Below are 7059 nucleotides of genomic sequence, written 5' to 3'. Positions count from 1 at the left end.
ATGAGATAAAAATTAAAAACCTAGTATTTCTGGGAAGTGTGGGTCGCGACCAGGAGGCAAGAACAAGAGGGAAACCCTAACCTCATCAATTAACATCAAAATTCAGCAAAATTGTGAAGGATTCTAGTCATAAATCGAATGCTTGTGCTTAATTATTCTCTAATCCAAGTGTTATGAGCATAAGGTAAGATAGAATCTCATATTTTGATGCATGTTAATGAACTAGGGTTTATACCAATTCGTGAATCAGTATGAAATTAAGTTGCATGTGAATTAGAATCATCATGTAGAAGGTGTATTGTGCTTGAATTTGATTTACTAAAGACTTGGGGAAAAACCCACTTATTCTAGTATGATGATTAGTATGTATTTGATTAGTTGAGTAAATTTTCAAGTATAATTGTATGATTGATAGAATATTGGTAGATGATATGGTGTAGAATGAATATTAGAGCAAGAGTGGTAGATTATGTGAGATATGATGTATTCTAGTGGATTTATGCATAAGATATATGTACATAAGGCTTGATAAGTAGTCGCACATTAGGTGTTTGATGAAATGCCTCAATGATAATCTAAGTAGCCTTGAATAAATCATTAGTGAATGATTTTGTATGATGAAATTAATGTATTGTCAATTGTTATTTGAATAGCATTGATACTTGAAAGTATGGTTATGAATGTAAGGACTATGATCTAAATAAGAATGAATACGTGTAGGATCGAAAGAAGAAGGAGCTAGTTCCGGATCACAACCAAAGGCTCAAGATCGAGGTAAGTTCGTTACTTACATGTTTAGTTGTGAGTTTATTGATTTGTTTCTTTTGATATTTGATATTCAATTTAAGGTAATTGTTCCAAATGAAAATGTGAAAGTAGGAATCCGTATCGGTCCATAGTGAATGGGTCGGTTCGGGTTCGAATGAGAAGGAATTTAATGGAAGTTTTCTCCTTAATCCGTACTAAACGGGTTATTGGAAGTGAATGAGAAATAGTTATGTTTATTCGACTAGAATGAATTGGAATGAAATAATAGTTATTGGTAAGATATCTTGTAAATCCGTGGATATGTATTGTGATAGAATGAAAATGTCATGTGTACTACACTAATATATTTTGTTGAATGATTGTAGGTAAAGCACAAGTATAGTTGTCATTGCGTCGCTCGGATACGAACACACCTTGATCACCCGTGATGCGCTTCCGCCACTTTTGTAGTAACTTTGAAAGTTAAAAGCTTTTGTTATATTTAGTTGTGTTTGAAGTTTTAAACTTTAACTAGATGTTTGTAAATATTTAAGTATCTAAAACTTGATGTTTGAAATGGTAGTTTGAAATGCTATGGTCTTCTTGGTGTTTTACGGAAAATGTCGTTATTTGAGTATTTTGATAAATTATAAACAGGGAAATTGTTCAAGATATGAACGGGTCATGCCCAAATTTTAAATTTTGGCGATTTTGTTATGTGTCGTTTTGTAACTTTCCAAGCATGAATTTAGAGGGTGTCACACTTGATTTCATAGATTTACAACTCTTATGGCTCTTTTGACATTTGGTCGTGTGACCATTGCAACGAGTTCAATGAACACGACAAAGGTACTACAAGTTGCTGACATGCTTATATTTAATTTGTTTTTATAAGAGCCATAGATTAGCTTAAATTCTATTTAGTAATAATTTATTTTTTGTCTATTCGATAAGCTACTCTCAATAGACGGGTCTTCTCTATCAAAGGCGGCTTTTACCTCTTGTAGCAAAGACGTGCAGGGCTGGTCCTAGACCAATTATTTTGAAGCTAGAACTTTGGGACCCAAATCTAAAAGGGTCACATTTTTTAAAAATAAAATATTATATATCTAAGGTTTCCAAGAGTTGCTTGTTGTAACCTTGAGAATCTGAATGGGCGCTACGTAGGTTGATGTTTCTGAAATCCAAAAGTCGTCGACCACCCAATTTGACAATTCCATACTCATTTGGCGGCTGCAACAAATGGATTTTTTTTAACAAGGCAACCCATATTGATAGTGTATTAGTATGTATTTTGCTTTCGTACTTCATTCACAATGTGTTGACAATTATTATTTTGACCTTCATCCATTATTATGAGCGTTGGTGAAAGGCTTGTAGCTCTCGAAGTGGGTTTAGTTGATGCGAAAATGGCCATTGGGAAAGGATAACTTGGATTTGGTTATTGCTAGGTTTATCTTTTCCATGGGGAGATTGAATATCACTAAGAATTTTTGATAATATGAGGTCCACTATCAACAGGACCCAAGAAACTGATTAAAAGATCTGGAAGAACATTGAAAGTAAGAGATCTGAGTAGTCTCCCCTCAAGATAATTATCAAGTCTCTAAGGTTTGATCGAGACCAATTTGCTTCTTTCTTCATACTATCTGCTTATCAGTTGCAAGTAATCAGAATTTATCATCTCTTTTTTCGTTCATAGATTTGGTTCGTAATAATTCCATAGACTGGAAACATAACAATACATTTCAAACTTTTTCCAGGTTTGCATTTCTATTTTGTTTATATTACAAGTTTTTAAAATGCAAATGTTTGACTTTTCTTTTGGGATATCCATGTTTTGTTGGCGTCTTTGTCATTTTTTTTCTTATTCGAAACATTCGTTGGTGTTGCATAAAAGGGTATTAGAATAGTGAAAGAAGTTGGGAAAACTAAAACTAGTCTTGTGATCATTGCCTATTATAATTTGATATGTTTCGTCTTGCGTAAGATTTTGTTTCCACTTTTATAGTTTAATCTAGGCAGCGGGTGTTGATTTAGTGGTATACCAAATATATTGCCATTAAGATAATGTGAAGATTATTGAACTTGATTTTTTTTTTTTTTTTTGAACTTGATGATTGCTGTTATGTTGGTATCTTTTACAGGAAGCTGGGGAAGTGGTTAGAGAGTAGTGAAGTGGGAAAAAGACATTTCAGAATAGATCAGGACGACAAAACCATTCAACCTTGATCGTACTAGACGGAATGTAACAAACAATTGGGTTCTACTTTATGTGAAACCGTATTGTTCATAATTTGTTAGCTCGACAATTTGTAAAGCCCGGCCGCAACACGGCGGGGGTTAAACCTAGTTAAACTTAAATTTTAGTACAAGAGTTTTTTTTTTTGTATGATGTTGATTGATCTTGATGTTTTAAATTACGACTTCTCTCTTCATAATTCGCTTTTATGTGTGTTCTTTTTTTCATAATATAATATGTTTAAGCTACACTTTTTCTCATTTGCGTACGATTCATTGTATTTCTTGATATGTTTGTAATTTCAATTTTTTGTTCTATTCGTGGTGTGCGTTTGTATGTGTGGATGGCGATTACTTCCCATGTAATTATATACAATGTTGGATCTAGCCCAAAAATTTATGGGCATCCCCACTTTTTTTATTTATTTATTTATTTTATTTTTTTTTTAGATCAGGGATATCTTTCATCCTTTTATATAAAACTGGGGGAAAATTACACTACGAAAATGGTACGAAGACGGGGTACCCTTCCTAATACACTAGCTCCGCATCTTATTATAAATAAATGTTTGTAGTGATGTACCTAATATTACCAGATTGAGGGCATGTTTGGATGAGTTATTCCATTTCCCCTTATTGACTTTTTAATCTCATTATCTCCTTTTTGGAAAAGTCACAACGTGACTTTTTCATTTCTCTTTTCAATGCCTAAAAAGCCCGTTTTCACCTTATTACTCAAACATCATTTCACAAAAACTCTTTTTCCAAGTAGTTAATAAATTATAAGTAGTTAAAATAAGCTCTTTCAAACATGGCCTGAATAATAGCTACTTCTAATGCTATTTTTTCCCGTACTTGTTATTATGTTGACTAGTAAACTCTAGAACTATTCTCCATGAATAGTTCTTTTAGTATATAATATCTTTTGTTCATTGTAACAAGATTCAACTCTAAACTTAATTCATAATTAACTAGTTACTCGGCGCCAGGCGTTGCGCCAGCGGAACAAAGTGTTCAGTAAGTTCGGTTGTCCCCGGCGGGAGTCCCATTACTTCATGTCACTATATAACTCTTTGACAACTGAAAAAAAAAATCTTTAGTTTCAACTCCCCTTACAAAGAGTTATCAGAAGATGCTACATCGAGCAACATCAACATCAAAGAGAACGAAATGGAACGAAACCTGCACCATAGACAAAATTAGTAATGCACGATCTGTATAGAAACACATATAAACTGCCTATTTAGAAAATAACTCTTTGGATCCGTATAATAATAACATAAACCATTCATAAATATGAGACAAACTGCCACATCTAAGTAGAATAATGACTGTAGTTTGAAGTGTGATAGTGTATAAGCATACATATAACCTAAATTGTTTAAGTTGATTCAAGGTGTGAGTGATTGCATCTTGACATAACCTGGGCAACAACGCATTCAAAAAAGATGATAACACAATGCTTACAATTTTAACACATATTATTGTAATGTAATTTAATCGAAGTAAATGTAAATCACAACTACTTCGATAACTAATATCTATACGGTTTTAAAAAGTAATACGAACTGAATAGATAATGGAAAAGAAATTTTATATAACAGATCATACCTTGAGTCTTTATTTGTTATCTTTGTCCCAGAAGTTAAAAGCACCATATGATCCAGCATCTGCGAATGTGTGATGGACCTAAAAAAGGAAAAAAATGTTAAATTATCATTCAGCAACTTATAAAATACAGTAATATTTTATAAAACAGATCATACCTTCAGTCTTTGCCGTTATTGCTGAAACTATGTCCGTTTTTCGTCTACATTTACATCTCAAGTGCCATGGTCTTTGAATAACAGATTCTGCTTCACCTTCACACACTCTATACCAATAATTATCTGGCTCAACACTCCCTAACTTTCTCATTATCAACATATCCTTCACTCCAGCCATCTTCATCGGGGTGATTCTAAAATCATCAACATGAGAAATACTTAGCACGTCTTTCTGATGCCATTTATTCCAATCCACCCAGGAATTGACCCTGATCCAAAATGGATGCAGATTCCTTAAAATGCTCAAAATCAAAGTAAAATGTGAAAACTTTTCATTCTTCGTCATGACGCGACTTATACCATAAACTATTTGTAAAAGAACAATGTCAAGTTTGATAGAGTTTACAATTTTTTTTCTAAAAAAGACTAAACTTCAAATAATTTTGCAGTTGAAAGCAACCTATTTGACATCAAAGCCAAAGTATAACTTCTTAATAAAAGGGCGTTGCTATCAAGACACCACCCCCAATAGTGTGAGATAACTTGAAAACGAATACCACACATTATCTTTCTTATACACCATGACAAAAAAGAGTTTAGAATCATACCAATCCAGTAGAGTATGACTTCCATATCAATGGCGCCAAGAGCTTGCTACTGGTACAAACAAAAATATTTCAATATCAGAAAACAAAATAACATTTGAATTTCATCATAGATTAATAAAAAAATAATGTGCATAAATTGAGTTAGATGCTTACAGCGAAATCCTTTGAGAAGACCGATGTAGTATCTGGAACATACATCCAAAATATGATCGTCGGAACATTGCTGGAACACCGAAACACCAAAACGTAATCTCATTCATCACACTAATACCCGATCTAACCAATACAACAATATGCACTATATCGAAGCTTACCCGAGTTTAGTCGGAGCTTTGCCGGAAGACAAAAACTGTCGCGGAACCCTAATCTTGTCTCCACCGCCACTTCTCAACAACACAACCACCATCGTCTTCATCATGTATAGCCACCACGACCGTCATTAATCTCTCTCTCTCTAGCTCTTTCTCTCTTAGATGTAAGGCTTTCTCTCTAAATTCTGGAAAAATAAACCGTGAGTGTGTGTTTGTTTCGATTTGTGCTAATGAGTTGGAAATTAGGCTTGAACTTTGATGTCGGATATGAGGGAGACGAACGACGATGTTGAAAGTGAAGTTTGAGGGTGGAGAGTACCAGGGGCGGACCTTATGTATATTGAGCCGTAGCACGAGCTACGACTCAACTTTTTAACGGTAGTGTAAATTTTTTTTCCGATTTTTATACCAAGGATACCCCTGAACAACTACAAGGACACCCCTAAAAAGTCTGTAAGCCCAAATCAATTAAAAATAATAAGCCTAAATCCCAATTACCCAATATGTTAGCCCAAATCAATTGAAGATTGTAAATAATAAGCCCAATTACCCAATATGTTAGCCTAATATAATAAAAGATTGTAAATAATTGCCAAATTGCCCTGAAGTTTTAATACATGGCACGGTACAACTACGAGGATACCAATCAATTAAAAATAATAAGCCCAAATCCCAATTGCCCATTTCGTCACACTATAAGCGATGATGATAAATTTGCAAACTTGAATGAAATAAGTGATCTTGAGCGTGGTATGGTTGAAATGGGAACGCATAGTTCTTGTCCTTCAGTTTGTCAGGTAGCGAAGCTAGCTTTGCTTTTACCGCTTGCAACCGCAACCGTTGAAATATGTTTTTGACGAGCCGAGCTTGAGCCCAACTTTCCAGCTCATTAAGAAAAATGAGTTGGCTCGGCTTGATCTGATTTTTAAATGAGCTGAGCCTAAGCCCACCCTGGTTCGGTTCAGCTCTGCTCGTTTACAGCCCTAGGTATTTGTTTTACTTTATTTATTTATTGTCATTTTTTTAACATTGTACGATTGCAGAGTGAATTTTTTTTGGAATACCCCTGAGTTAATGTTCTAATTCTGCCACTATAGAGTGCAGAGCTTAGGTGAAGAACTGAACATGATGATTGAAGAAAAAAGCAAGGCGTGTCAAGAAACCTAAACGTGGCATGAATGTACAAACTTTAAATAAAAGGAACAACAGTCAACATCACATTTAAACAAAGAAACAAAGAAAGCCTCTAGTACAACACTTTATTACACAACACTTCCGAGAACACCAATTAAGCTAGTAGTACAACACCATATTGTCAAAATATGATACAAATTATCCTAATATATAATATATAATTATACATATTATTATAAAAAATTAACTATA

At 33.9% G+C, this 7059-nt stretch overlaps 2 long non-coding RNA genes across 2 annotated transcripts; one reads left to right on the top strand and one right to left on the bottom strand.

The window, feature by feature from the left end:
• Positions 1 to 3176, top strand: LOC110904587. Its single transcript, XR_002572655.2, has 4 exons — positions 1 to 184; positions 721 to 774; positions 1134 to 2510; positions 2895 to 3176. It is a non-coding gene; the product is annotated as an uncharacterized LOC110904587 (long non-coding RNA).
• Positions 3177 to 3296: 120 nt separating this feature from the next.
• On the bottom strand, positions 3297 to 5985 carry LOC110904588. Its single transcript, XR_002572656.2, has 6 exons — positions 5677 to 5985; positions 5516 to 5585; positions 5363 to 5411; positions 4755 to 4948; positions 4600 to 4677; positions 3297 to 4170 (listed from the first exon to the last, which is right to left on the bottom strand). It is a non-coding gene; the product is annotated as an uncharacterized LOC110904588 (long non-coding RNA).
• Between the last annotated feature and the right edge of the window lie 1074 nt (positions 5986 to 7059).

The sequence above is a fragment of the Helianthus annuus genome, chromosome 12 (assembly GCF_002127325.2).
Source record: "Helianthus annuus cultivar XRQ/B chromosome 12, HanXRQr2.0-SUNRISE, whole genome shotgun sequence".
Taxonomy (NCBI): Eukaryota; Viridiplantae; Streptophyta; class Magnoliopsida; order Asterales; family Asteraceae; genus Helianthus; species Helianthus annuus.
The sequence above is the reverse complement of the archived record's forward strand: the minus strand, read 5'-3'. Positions and strand labels throughout refer to the sequence as shown.